The 15,594-nt window shown below is 41.6% G+C and overlaps 1 protein-coding gene across 2 annotated transcripts in view; it reads left to right on the forward strand.

The window, feature by feature from the left end:
- The window catches only part of LOC148508930 (NXPE family member 1-like), a 234,627-nt gene that overhangs the window by 43,674 nt on the left and 175,359 nt on the right, over positions 1-15,594 (forward strand). Inside the window, exon 1 of one of the 2 annotated variants that reach the window (XM_088443801.1) lies at positions 9,829-10,059. The exons of the other annotated variant lie outside the window; for it this stretch is intronic. The gene's annotated coding sequence lies outside the window, so the exon portion shown is untranslated. Of the gene's footprint in view, positions 1-9,828; positions 10,060-15,594 lie in introns of those variants that run through there. 2 annotated transcript variants of the gene reach the window in all.

Here is a 15,594-nt window from a genome sequence, read left to right on the forward strand (position 1 = left end):
AGTATGTCTAAACACAGACCCAACGCTGGAGTCGATCAGGGCTCAGGCTAATCAGATGTGTACAGAAGGGGACTCAAATCGGATATTTTGTGAAAATGGGTTTTTGTATAGGGAGCACAATGTCAGCACTAAGCATTAAAATGTAATTATTGAAAAGCAATTGATTGTGCCAGAGTCGTACAGGGATGGGTTATTGATGGTGGCTCACGAAATTCCCCTGGCAGGACATTTGGGTGTGTCCAGAACCAAGGCCCGGCTAAGACACAATTTTTATTGACCTTGCATGATGACAGACATAGCTAACTACTGTCGTTCATGTCATGCATGCCAGGTGGTAGGAAAGTCGGGTGATGTAAAAAGGGCACCCTTAATACCCTTGCCAGTTGTCTCAGAACCCTTTGAGCGGGTTGCTGTAGACATTGTGGTGCCCCTAGCTATTCCCAGTAGCTCTGGGAAGGAATATATTTAGACTGTGGTAGATTATGCCACACGGTATCCGGAAGCAGTGGCTCTGTCATCCATCGTGACAGATAAGGCGTATCATGACAGGGAAGCGTGTGTTGCAGTTGTGTGTAGCTTGCCTGAGAATGAGCAGGAACCTGACCCCCTGTTAGACCTGGCAGTTGCTGCCCAGGAAGGAGGGTCTCTGACAGCCACTCATGGAGGTAAGACGCTGTCTGCAGAACAGCTTGGTCAGCTAGCTGACACCCTACACCCGTATCAGGCACATATTACAGGGAAGCCTGGCAAGACACACCTAGTGATGCATCATGTTAACACTGGAACCCACTGGCACCCAGCCTACCACACCTCCCCAGAAGTGTTAGCGTCCATGAAAAGGGAGATTGATGAGATGCTGCAGCTAGGGGTAATTCAGAGGTCTCATAGTTCGTGGGCAGCCCCTGTGGTCCTCGTTCCCAAGAAATGTGGAGGTACCCGATTTTGTGTTGATTACAGGAGGCTGAATGAGGCCACAGTGTTCGATGCATACCCCATGCCCAGGATAGATGACTTGCTGGAGCAGCTGGCCCAGGCGCGCTACATCACTATCATGGATCTCAGCCGAGGGTACTGGCAGATTCCATTGTCTCCCGAAGCCCGTGAGAGGTCTGCATTTATCACCCTATTTGGGCTATTCAAGTTCCTTGTAATGCCCTTTGGGATGAAAAATGCCCCTGCGTCCTTCCAGCATCTGGTCAATGACCTGCTGGCAGGCCAGGAGGGACATGCAGTAGCGTACCTAGATGACATTGCTGTGTTCAGCCAGACCTGGGAGGAACACCTGGGACACCTTGATAGTGTGTTGCGCAAGATCACTGGAGCAGGTCTGACTATCAAGCCAGAGAAATGCCAGCTTGGCTTGAGTGAGGTGCAGTACCTGGGACACTATGTAGGGGGAGGTACTCTGCCCAGAACCGAGCAAAGTGGAGGCTATCACAGCATGGCCTAGCCCTCGGGACAAGAAGCAGGTCAGGTCATTCTTGCGGACTGTGGGGTACAACCGTAAATTTGTACCCAATTACAGTGCCCTTGCCAAGCCCCTAACCGACCTGACCCAAAAGACGTGTATGAATCTGGTCGCATGGACGGCAGACTGTGAGCAGGCCTTCCGAGCCCTGAAGTCTGCCCTGGCTCAGTCTCCTGTGCTGCAGGCCCCGGATTTTAAACGCAGGTTTATTGTACAGACTGATGCCTCTAACTATGGTCTGGGAGCTTCCCGCAATCAAGTAGATGGGCAGGGAAATGAGCACCCAGTCCTCTACCTGAGTAGGAAACTGCTCCCCCGTGAGGTGGCATATGCCACGATTGAAAAAGAATGCCTAGCTATTGTGTGGGTATTGCAAAAGCTGCAGCCGTACCTTTATGGGAGGGACTTTGCGGTAATCACTGACCATAACCCACTCAGCTGGTTGAATACAGTTTCCTGGAGTAACGGCAAATTGCTGCGATAGAGTCTCACTCTGCAGCAATACACCTTTACCATCCAACACAAAAAAGGGGCAGAGCACGGGAATGCAGATGGACTCTCCAGGCAAGGCGATGAGGTAGACGCCGTGGCACAGGGAGGTAGGTGATGGATGATCTCCATCTCCCTGCGCCATTTTTAGGAGGGAGGTGTGAGCATCACCATGGGTTACGGCGATTCATCAAAAGCCCATGTCATGACTGTACATATTTTGTGTGCTCTGTATAAAGTGTGTGTATTATCATAATTTCCTAAAGTATATTTCGGGAATGGCTGCTTGCCATGAATGGATACAGTATGTCAAAATTGGATTGCCTTAGCTAATCAGAGCAAATGGCCACGTGACACCTAGCCTTTGACGAAAAGCTTCAGGGACGTAATGTCTGCTCACACACTAGGTGGCCCTGCTCAAGGAGCAGTGCAGTCGCACTGGCTGCGAGAAGTGTCATTTGTAACACCTCATGCTAGCAGTCTTCCTATCATAAAATACCCTAAAGGCTCCAGGGAAGTATATTAGTGTCAGGTCTTGTAGTTGTGCTAATTTGCATTTACACAAGAACCTGGGAGAACAAAGGACTGTACTTTTAAGCCTGGGAAGGGTGGAGGCTGCTGAGGGACAGGGGGGCATGTGGAACTATAATACTCAGCATTCCAGACTGCTACGTGTTCACTCTAAGGGAATAGCTGAGAGCTACGGAGTGTTCCCCATGTCGTCTATGGTGGTCTCCCTCCACACAGATCCCCTAAGACTTCAGCGTAAGATACCTTAGGATTCTGACTTTCTAACCTTTACTTATCTGTAATCAATCTGTGCATTTACTATTATTACTATATATATGTCTTGTTTATTTACCTGTTTTTCTTGTAATTTAACCCTGGAGATATTTCTCAATAAATACTAAAACTTTATCAGCGTTATCTCTGTGCTCTAATAAATTCACGTGCCAGTAGAGACCCATGCTATATTTGTGTAATCACTGTGAGATTTATGTGTCTGGCGAATGTAAGAGTACTATTTTAATACTCTTTGTGGTGGCAGCTTAAGTAAAACCCACGTCACAACCACCCAGTTACATCAGGGTGGCGTATCTGAGCACAAGCTGGGCACAGTGCCGTGACATCCAGGATGGATGGTTTGTAAGAAGAAGGCCTAGCAACAGATGGGGATGGTCATTATCAAGACCTGGTCCCCCCAGTGGGTGTAGTCTGGGAGGTATTGGTTGGCTTGCAGGCAGCGGAATAACAAAGGCCTCCATGTTGTCTGTGCTCACTATTCCGTATTTCAGTTTGCGATTCAGGTAGGAATAAAGTCAGCTATAGAACACAGTGACAGAATCACTGGATGTCTTAGTGCATTCAGGCCAAATACGATCCATGAATTCCCAGACAGATTCCGGGCATATGAATCTTTTGCTTGTAATAATCTTTGGTAATTCCTGGCAAAGGTGGGTGTTATAGCCAGACACTTTGAAGGCTGTAACTTTGAACTGCTTTATAGAAAACATGTGAATGAAACCTTTCCACACTGAAGAACATGATGGAGAAATCCCTTGAAGTTCAGCACCTAGAGCATCTTTTTTCATGTTCTCTGAGGCCTGTCCTGACTTTTGTTTACGTTTTTGAATACAACAGTTTTAGAATTTAGGATGTGTACTCTATATAGGCTTGTAAATAAATATAGGCTTTACTTTTTTAGAACATATAACTTTATAAGCTGTTAGGATAACATTTCTGCTATGTTTAAGATTAAAAAAAATAACTTTTTGTAACCCAATAACTAAAAAAAAAGGTTTCCATTGCAATATTCATGCAGCCCCTTGACAGACAGCAGCACAGCACCCCTGCGCACCTACGCCGATGACAGGTGTGGCTAACATGCACACATTAAAAGTTGTTTCATTATTATTTTGGGCAGCAGCCCCTCGACAGACAGGAGCACAACACCCCTGCAAACCTACACTGATGACAGTGACAGCCAGGTGTGGCTGACACGCACACAATAAAAATTGTTTATTTATTATTTTGGGCAGCAGCCCCCCAAACCGCCTGCCAAACAGGGCGAGCTGTCGATCAACATCGATAGCCACCCCTTTTGGATGCGAGCGCTGGAGCGAGTGATGTCTCGCTTGCTCCGGGGCTAGCGCACGCCGCGTGTGCGCACTACCCTGCCATTGACCCGCTTGCGAGCGGGTCTGAATCAGGCCCACAGACAGTTAAAGATCAAAAAAAAGACAATTTATTTTTATGTTTTTATGCTCCAAAACTTGGGCCCAGAGCACTCATTGATCACGACTGGAGTTGGGCAGGACTAGGTTGCAAGTTGCGTTGCTGGCTGGATACACGCACACACAGTTAAAGATTAAAAAGAAGACAATTTATTTTTATTTTTTTTATGCTCCAGAATTTGGGCCCATTGCACCGATTGATCACGTCGGGCAGAACTAGGTTGAAACTTGCATTGCTGGCTGGATCTTGCGCGGTTAAGCCTATTTTTTTTACTATATATATATATATATATATATATTTTTTTTTTTTTGGGAGTCCTGAACTTGGGCCCCGATGGACGCAGCACCAGCCCAGATGTATTCTGCACCAGCCCAGATGGACACAGCAGACAATTGAGCACCAGCCCAGAATGGATCAGCACTGCAGCACCACAGGACACAGCAGACAGTAGAGCACCAGCCCAGAATGGATCAGCACCAGCCCAGAATGGATCAGCAGTGCACCAGGACACAGCACCACTCTCCCAGCCCTACACTACCCACCCTCCCTGTTCAGTCTCCACAGCCAGAGTGAAATGGTGTCTGCCGCATGGTCCCTATATTCTACATTGATCATAGAGACGTAAATTCGCGAACCACGAGATTTCTGATTCTATGGTTTTGCCTCGGTTTCAAGATCCGAGTCAGGCGGGAAATTCCGTGCCTGCTTGGATCCGACTCGGATCTGCAAAATTCGGGTGGGCTTGGTTGTCTGAGAACCGAACCCGCTCATCTCTACTATAATTAGGGATGTGTTATTAGTTGCTTAATGTCCTGGATGTCCATCAGATTTCAAATTATAATCCAAATAGCGTGGGGGCATAGGAAGAGAAGTCCCAGCATGCCATGACTGTACAGTAGAGGGTTATACAAAACTTATGATCTCTTATGTTTGGAAACATAAATCACATCATCTAGCTGTCCATAAGATGGCATTACATAAGAGGTATGGTGAGCTTAAGCTACCATATCTCCCTCTATCAATCTACATGTATTATGGCACAACTTAAAAATTTGTTCTTGTCTTGGGCAAAAACTTTGGGTTATCTTGCAAGAGTCTGTATTCAGGTGGCTGTAGATCTGCTCTGGCTTCTTAGTATGCCCATGACCTTAACACTGTCTTTTAACTATTGTAGATGCTCTTAAAGTATGGGATTCCTGTACTTTTTCCCAAGCTGATTGGGGAGTTCCTTCTAGGAATCTATCTCTCCGGCATTAGGATTAAGGGAGGGCGTATGTGTATGTATGTATGTGTTAGTGTGTATATATGTGTTTATTGTATTTGCAGTAAGTGTTAGTGGGTGTATTCTGTGTATGTGTTAGTGTGTATATATGTGTATGAATGTGTTAATGTGTGTATATATGTTTATACTGTGTATGTATATGTGATAGTGTGTTTGTATGTGTGTATACTGTATATGTGTGTGTTAGTTTGTATGTTATATATAAATATAAGTTTGTTGCATATAGTATAGGGGCACAGTCATGCCCTTATATTAAAGATGAATAAAAAATATGGAAATCTCCATAGAAAATTCCGTATGGGATCATGGTGTTTAAGGAGGTACACCTCAAAAGCTATAGGAAATACCAAGCTGAATACCAAGCTGAAATTTGGCACGGGCGGGTAGAACTGTCACTCGGTGCTGCATGCAACATTTCAGGGCAAAAAAGTAAAAAATGAGGAGTGGGAGTAGTCTAAAGTTCCAACTGTCAGTTTTTTGACACTCTCAGTTAGGACCACTTTTCTGCTGTTCTCTATGGGGGATTTTAGGGAAGGCATAACTGAGAGTAGAGGATGAATTTAGACTTAGGGTTTGTTTTGTTAGGTAGCTACAGTGCATTCGGAAAGTATTCACAATGTTTCAATTTTTCCACATTTTGTTATGTTACAGCCTTATTCCAAAATGGAATAAATTCATTTTTGTCCTCAAAATTCTAAACACAATAGCCCATAATGACAACGTGTAAAAAGTTTTTTTGAGATTTTTGCAAATTTAATTAAAAAAAAAACACTAAGAGATTACATGTACATAAGTATTCAAGGCCTTTGACATGAAGCTCAAAATTGGTGCATCCTGTTTCCACTGATCATCCTTAAGATGTTCCTACAGCTTAATTGGAGTCCACCTGTGGTAAATTCAATTGATTGGACATGATTTTAAAAGGCATACATATGTCTATATAAGGTCCCACACTTGACAGTGCATGTCAGAGCACAAACCAAGCATGAAGTCCAAGGAATTGTCTGTAGACCTCCGAGACAGGATTGTCTCGAGGCAGAAATCTCGGGAAGGTACAGATGAGCACAGTGGCCTCCATCATCCGTAAATGGAAGAAGTTCGGAACCACCAGGACTCTTCCAAGAGTTGGCCGGCAATCTAAAATGAGCAATCAGGGGAGAAGGGCCCTAGTCAGGGAGGTGACCAAGAACCCGATGGTCACTCTGTCAGAGCTACAGCATTCCTCTGTGGAGAGAGGAGAACCTTCCAGAAGGACAACCATCTCTGCAGCAATCCACCAATCATATTGAATCCAACTGAACATCTCTGGAGAGATCTAAAAATGGCTGTGCACCGACGTTTCCCATCCAACCTGATGGAACTTGAGAGGTGCTGCAAAGAGTAATGGGTGAAACTGCCCAAAGATATGTGTGCCAAGCTTGTGGCATTATATTCAAAAAGGCTTGAGGCTGTAAATGCTGCCAAAGGTGCATCAACAAAGTATTGAGCAAAGGTTGTGAATACTTATGTACATGTGATTTCTTAGTTGTTTTTTTTTTTAATTCAATTTGCAAAAATCGCAAAAAAACTTTTTGCACGCTGTCATTATGGGCTATTGTGTATCAAGTATGAAGGTAGCGCTTACCTAAATTATGAAATAAAACATGTATTTGTGACCGAATGATTGGACACAATTAGCAACAAATGTAATAATGAAATTGATATGCGTCAAAACAAATTGTACCTAGATGACCACCAAATATATAAGTGTAAATAAATGAAATAAAATAAATTAAATAAATAAAATATAAAATGAATAGAATAAAAATGATGAATGGAAGATGTTTAAAAAACTAATAGACACAGGCTGTGCTAGTAGTGATGTATATACTCTTTTGTCCGAGTGAATTTGGGTGCCCGCTGCTGTGGTGCAATGCAGCGAGTGCTGTCCCTAGCTTACCCTAAGACTTGGCCAGACGTGGAGTCTCTGATCCTCTCCCCAACGTCGCTGATGCTTTTGCCGGCACTCAGTAAGGATTGCAGGTTAACACTCTGTCCCATCTTCCTGTGCGGCGTGGACGTCCGACTCTAGTTTTTGCAGGGCCGGCGTCCTTCCCGGCTTGTGGCTCTAAACGAAGAGAGCTGTCGGCAGTGGTGTGTGAAAAGGCTCCAAGTACAGACTGTGAGCAATACTAACCAGGACTTTAAACATACCCATTTAGACCACAAAGTAATTTTACTCCGCATCACGTCAAAGGACCTGGTCTTGATACATTTCAAAAATTATTTGAGAGGGACATTGATCTGTTATCAGACAGACCGAAAATCAAAATGAACTTGACGAAAGAGGAAAAGGTGGCCTTAGAGGAACTTAAAACCAACAAAGACATCACAATCAAAACAGCTGACAAGGGGGGAGGTCTGGTCATCATGAATACTGTAGACTATAAAGCAGAAACTGAAAGACTTCTTACAGACAACACAACGTACCAGAAATTGGAAAACGACCCAACTGACAGATATAGAAAAGAACTCACTCAACTTTTGGTTGAAGGTTTACATCTAAACATATTAACAAGCAATGAGTATACCTTCCTAAATACAATAAGACCGAGGATGCCAGTTTTTTACCAAATTCCGAAGCTACATAAAGATTTAAAGAATCCACCAGGTCGCCCCATAGTATCGGGCATAGGTTCCATTACATCAAATGTTTCAGGTTATGTAGATTGTTTCCTACAACCACTGGTAGTGGAACAAACGAGCTACGTAAAAGACACTACAGCAATCCTACAAAAATTAGCGAATGTCCAGTGGAAAGATTCCTTTGTTCTTGTCACCTGCAATGTCAAATCGTTATATACCTGCATTAGACATGCAGATGGATATGCCCATACCTACCACTATTTGTGTAATACGTCAGACATTCCTACCAGTCAGGCCAATTTTATTATGAGCTGTATAGAGTACATATTAGAACATAATTTCTTCTGGTATGAGGGCCACCATTATAAACAGCTGACAGGGACCGCAATGGGTAGTTGATTCGCACCGAGCTATGCAAACTTGTTTGTCTCCAAGTGGGAAGACGACCAGATTTGGAACAACAACCCCTACAGAGCTAATATACATTTATGGACAAGATTCATAGATGATGTATTATTGATCTGGGATGGTACTAAAGACACCTTAAAAAAACTATTTGCAATATATTAACTCCAATGATCTTAATTTAGAATTCACATCATCATTCAGCAAAGACAAAGTTAACTTTTTAGATTTAGAAATTTTCATAGAAAACAATAAGATTGAAACCAGGACATTCATTAAACAGGTAGACTGCAACAACTACTTATTGGCGTCCAGCAATCATCATCCTCAATGGTTAAGGAACATCCCTGGAGGCCAGTTCCACCATCTACGGGGAAATTGTACAAAGGATGAAGACTTCAACATACAGAGTGAGAAATTGAAGATGAGATTTGAAGAAAGAAATTACAATAAAACATTACTGGAAAATAGCCTCAAAGCTACAAAAAAGAAAAACAGGAGTGACCTAATTAAATACAAGGAAATTAAAAAAGATAAGGATCTACAATTATCTTTTATTACAAAATACAACAGTAATACAAAGTTATTGGAAAATATCTTGTCTAAACATTGGCACATTCTTAAAACCGACCCCCTTCTGAATGAGTTAATTCCAAGAAAACCAATTATGATATATAGAAGAGCAAACAACACTGACCTCTAGTTATTTACCACTAGAAGGACAAAGTGACATTGAAAGAAACAAAGGTTTTTATCATTGCAGCAATTGTAAAAGTTGCACCTTTGTAGAAACAGTGTCTACCAAAGGAATGATGAATTATAAATTTAGACTTTGAACTCAGCTCGCTTTTGAAGAATACTTGAACTAACCCTTTAATAAACCTATTCATTAAAAACATTTCTGATAAAGTAACCATTTTCTACATTACCATTTCATTAATGACCACCATAATATATAATTGTATCTTTTTTCTTTTTATCTTTATTTTATTTTTTTATTTTTTCATTCTTATTCACAGTTGCATTTTCATTTGCATTTATTATTAATTATTTTTATTTTTTATTTTTGACTTTTTCATTTATTATAATTTTTTCATTCTTCATTATCATTTTTCTATTCATCTTTTATTTCACATATATACATAGCATCCAAAATAATTGTGACCATATTCGGTTTACAAGCAGCTATTTTAAAATTCACTAATAAAGTTAATTAATGAGTTAAACAACACAAGTGTAAGAAAACCCTGCAGCCAATTGCGAAGCACCTAAGGGTATGAATAGCAACGACAACGGGTGCTCTGGCTTCCTTGACAAAGTCCGGTAACAGATGAAACGTGTAAAGGAGCCTTTTCACACACCACTGCCGACGGCTCTCTTCGTTTAGAGCCACAAGCCGGGAAGGACGCCGGCCCTGCAAAAACTAGAGTCGGACGTCCACGCCGCACAAGAAGACGGGACAGAGTGTTAACCTGCAATCCTTACTGAGCGCCGGCAAAAGCATCAGCGACGCCGGGGAGAGGATCAGAGACTCCACATCTGGCCAAGTCTTAGGGTAAGCTAGGGACAGCACCCGCTGCATTGCACCACAGCAGCGGGCACCCCAATTTCACTCAGACAAAAGAGTATCTACTAGCACAGCCTGTGTCTATTAGTATTTTTAAACATCTTCCATTCATCATTTTTATTCTATTCATTTTATATTTTATTTATTTTATTTATTTTATTTCATTTATTTACACTTATATATTTGGTGGTCATCTAGGTACAATTTGTTTTGACGCATATCAATTTCATTATTACATTTGTTGCTAATTGTGTCCAATCATTCGGTCACAAATACATGTTTTATTTCATAATTTAGGTAAGCGCTTCCTTCATACTTGATACTATTCTATTTGTTAAATAGTTAGCACGGAAGCAGCTAAATCATTCCCAGGTGCGCTACTGTTATTTTTTAATAATAATGGGATATTGTGTGTAGAATTTTGAGGACACAAATTAATTTATTCCATTTTGGAATAAGGCTGTAACATAACAAAATGTGGAAAAAGTGAAGAGTTGTGAATACTTTCTGGATGCACTGTATTGTTCCATGGTAGGGCCTTTTGGGGTTCAGGTAATTGATAAAGTTACAGTTTTTAAACTATTACCTCACAATTGCACCATTATAGAGATAGGAAGATTCAATTCCTTGCCTCCTCAGTAGGTGCTTCCAGCAGGTGTACTCACTGTGGCTTCACTTTGGTGCACCAAGTCCTCTGTGGACGGTAGTGGGGGCCAGGAAAGGGGGGGGAAAGCGGGTGTTTGCTATGGCCGGGACCCGGGGGAGAACGCAGGCGGTGGTGCAGCCATTAGCGGCCTAGGTGGGGCAAGCGGTGGGCAGTAGGATCCGGGGGAGGTAGCCGGCATTAGCGGCAGATGCAGGCTCGTGAAGTCTGCATCTGTGTATAAAGAAAATTAAACGTGTAAAAAAAAAAGAGCAAACAGCACCGGGCGTTTAGTGACCCAGTGCTGGTTGTGCAAAATACAGAGGACAAATGATGTAGGGGTCCCCCGGTTTAAGCACAACCAGCACCAGGCTAATCAGAACCAGTCCCGATTGCCAAAATACAGAGGGACAAACAACGTAAGGGTTCCCCGTATTCAGAGCAACCAGCACTGGGCTCTGAGCCAGTCCTGGTTCTTGAAATACAGGGGAAAAAAATGAGTAGGGTTCCACTGTATTTTCCAGGACCAGCACCAGACTTTCTAGCGGGGGACTGATGCCACAGCCAGGGGAGCCCTTTCACTGAGCCCCCCAGCCAAAGCATCAACCCTGTACACTAGTCAGTCCAGGCCGGGGATCCCTGGGGATCTGGATACTTCAAATATATAATAATATAGGTTTCAGTAAAATCTGCAAGGTCATCTGGTTATATAATGAGTAGTGTCAGTTATCCGAAAAAGTGAGTATAGGTGTATAATAATAATAAAAGAAAGAAGAGATAGATAGTGACACTCCTAACATACAATAAAGTAACTATGAAAACAATAAATGTCACATGTATCAAAAAACCCAAAGTGAAAATAGTGTTAAGTATGACTAGGTGTAATAAATATTAGTGAATAGAATCAGGGGTGTTGTTCAGAAAAAATAGATATAAATAAATATAGATATAAATGTGACCCATAGGTATTATTGTGTGAAATTAGTGTACCCAAACAGGGTTATATGCCACCTAATGGTCAGAAAGGTGGAATCTCCTTTAACTAAATATCAGCTGTCCTAATTAACTGGCTGATCTATAGCTCAGTCAGTAATGTGCATGTCCTGTTCAACAGCAAGACCCAGGTTCAAATCCTAGTCAGCTGTCCCAATTTAAGTGTCAATTTCAGGGACATTACCTGAGATAGAGGTTACAATAATGATACCTCTCAAATTAAGAGGTTATTCCCTATAGTTGAAAATCTATATATCTATACCTCTATTTGGAGCAATCTGGTTCATGTAAGGGCCCCTTTTTTCCTGGAAACCTCTCTCTCTCTTCTCTGTTTTGCTAAACCAAGTGTAATATTAACTTGAATATGATCAATATGAATGGAGATAAATGGTAAACCCCAACGAAATAGGGTCAATGTGTGTCACTTATCTGTACTTGATTTACAGCTAATAAAGTCTGAATTCAGATTCTAACACATGTGAGGTTATATGTGGCTTTTTGATTGATAAAAATCCTTATCGTGTGGAATCCTACTACAAATACATGACAGGAACTTGCCTATATGTATTCCTTGCTATAACGACTCATAATATTCAGACTACATACAAAAATCATTTCTAATTACATAAGATGACACACTCAAGAATGTCTTCATCTATGAAATTAATAAATAAACATACAGTGAAGGCATCACACGCAGAATATTTTTAATAGTTTCTAATACAAGTTATATTTTAAATTATCTGTGCACCACAAATGACAGCTCTTCTATTTTTCTATATACATTGCCTATATTAGTGGTAGCAACCCCCATGTGAATTTGATTCAATACTATATATAGGGAGTAGTTATCATCAGAGATATTTAAGATTATTTCTGTGCGACTGGATTCCAATTACCTACATATTTTAAAAGATCCATAGGTGGAGCTACTATCTCACTTGTGATTCTGTGAGGAGATACGGAAAATATGCACTGTTTGGGGTCCTGAGGACCAAGTTTAAGAACCTGTGCTCTAATTAATCATTAAAGATAATATAGCTGTAGGCCTAGATATGTAAATTTCTGCTGATGTATTTATTTAGGTATTGATAGAAAAGGCCATTATGGTTTCCTCTCAGGATCACCACTGCTAAAAATATGTGTATAAAATATTGCTTTCACACATTTGTAGATATGGGTATATATAGACTTATATATGAGGGTTTTTGTGGATACTTAGATGGATACTTATGTATCTTGATGAAGGCATAGTTATGGAGTTATATGTGTTTATTACATTTATTTTAGTAGAATGGATTACCGAATCACCCATACTTCTAAGAGCTCCCATATATATATATATATATATATATATATATATATATATGTATATATATATCTACATATCTACAAGTCCATAATAGAAAAGGCCATTATGGTTTCCTTTCAGGATCACTACTGCTAAAAATATGTGTATAAAATATTGCTTTCACACATTTGTAGATATGTGTAAATAACTATACACAAAAGGGGTAGTATACGGCGCTAAGTCTATTCCAGTCAAATCAGTCAAAAGATATCCGTCGACCAATGCACTCCTCAATGTAAGTGGGTGGCAGCTCCTTCTCCCAAAAGCTATTGTTCAAACAGCGTATAGAACCTGGAAAACAGAAGGGTGGAGAGAGAGTGCCTCCTAGTGCAATATTATTTAGATTGTTTACAAACTTCACCACAAAAAATCACCCTCTATGTGAGTGGGGGTGTACCTCATTAAGTGGGATTCACCACTTTTCAATCAACATATGATACCATAGGAGTCCTCAATGCCGGGGTTCCTGGACACAGCTTGATATCACACTTTGTCACAACATAGTATATATGCTTGTGCATGCCGCCATGCTGTGTCTCCTCTCTATAAAATAACAGAGTCGCTGACCTATCACAGCACTGAATATATATATATATATATATATATATAGACTCATATATGAGGGATTTTGTAGATACTTAGGGCCATATTCAATTTGAAGCGAAAAGTCAGTTGCCGGACTTTTCGCCATCATTGGAGGTTTTCAGGTCGAAAACTTATCACGCTCATCAGGGCTGGATTGAGGGCCACATGAGCCTGTAGCTGAACATTACAAAGGGCCTATTATGAGAAACAGAGGAGGTGTGACCAGTGCTGTTAAGGTGCGTACACACTGGGCGATAAAGTGGACGACTGAACGATATCGTTATTGTTCAGTCGTCCACTTTATCGTCCATTTTTAACCCCAAAAAGATGAACGATGACACGCGTTCCCGCGGGTCGTTCGTCATCATCGTTCATCGGGCTGACATGCAGGCCAAACTGACGATCTCGTCAGGTTGCTGCATGTAATGGAATGGGGGAGAGACCCCGGCGCTGAACGATATCGTTAATGATATCGTTCAGCGCCTGTGCTCAATGTCATGAACGACATTGAGCACAGCCTGCCGGGGACAACACTACACGATATCGCTCAGGGAGCATATCGTGTAGTGTGTACCCACCATTAGGGTGTGGCCAGTGCCATGTGGACGTATAACCCCATAAACTCTCTGCCCCAATGTCTCCCGAAATATGTAAAAGAAAAAAAATGCTTCATTTTGTGAGGTAAATAGAAACACAGTTTTACTACTTATGATTTATGGCTGACAGTGTGGAGAGCATTTGGCCAGTCAACATCATGTTATCATGGCAATGGGCCTATTTTTATGTGGAGGCCTGGAGCTGTAGCTCTACCCGCCCCATTGTTAATCTGGCCCTGGCGCTCATCCCCGCGATTCCCCGTATTCAGTTTTCAAATCAGCAAAAACAGGACCCGGCAAAAAGGAATTCTGTAAAAAATCCTGTCATTTTTGGGGAAATCTGCCTGACACCCCCCAAAAGATGCTCTGACATGGGGGTTCACTATGGGTACCCCCGATTAGCCCTGCTAAAGGTATTTGGGGTCTTTAAATGGTCTCAATAGGAGCTATTTAGCGTCTTTGGTAAAGTGGTGAAGAATAGCATTTAGCAACTTTTTTTCTTTAAAGTAAGTAGTCCCATCAAATTTGGGGTACATGAAAATGGGTTCTAGCATACTTTAAACTTGCTAATGTGAAGATATAAAAAAAAGTGAAAAAAACCACCTCCCGGAAGCACCTGCAATAAAAATAACCTGGGGCATACTTGGGGACCCCCCCTGAGTCAATTTCGCTAGTTTAAAAGTTTGTCCCCCTACTTTTTTCTTTTTACCCCCGACATGAAAGTACCTTTTTTGGTGTGTCCTGATGTACATTTAAACAATTTTTTGATACAGAATACCTTTGGGGGACTGTCCAAGGGGTGCAGGGTGGTTTTTGGAAGTTTGCACCCCAAAACCCAAAATGTGCACTTTTTTTCACCACCTACTCATTGGTGATACTTTTTTGCTGGGTCTAATGCATTGACTTTTCACTCCAGCGAAAAGTCGGGAAAATTGAATACGGGGTAAGTCAAACCTACGAAAATGACTTCATCGCAGCCTGATGACGGCTTTTCGCAGCCTAATTGAATATGGCCCTTAGATGGATACTTATGTATCTTGATGGAGGCATAGTTATGGAATTATATGTGTTTATTACATTTATTTTAGTAGAATAGAATACCAAATCAGTTCAATACACCCATACTTCTAAGAGAGCTTAATAGAATATACAAATTCCCTTGTCTCTTTTTATATATAGGTAATGATATGCAACCTTAAGCCTCTCAAACAAAGTGATACCCAATTATAGGGAATCAGTATGGAATCCCGGCTGCCGCATTGCCAACAGTTCGATTGCCGGCAGCGGCAGCCCGACAGATCAGCAGAGCCCGGCAGCGGAAGCCCGACAGTGCTGGAAATCCCGATAATCCCTAA

Source organism: Taudactylus pleione, unplaced genomic scaffold (genome assembly GCF_031769625.1).
Source record: "Taudactylus pleione unplaced genomic scaffold, aTauple2 ptg000334l, whole genome shotgun sequence".
NCBI classification, from domain to species: Eukaryota; Metazoa; Chordata; class Amphibia; order Anura; family Myobatrachidae; genus Taudactylus; species Taudactylus pleione.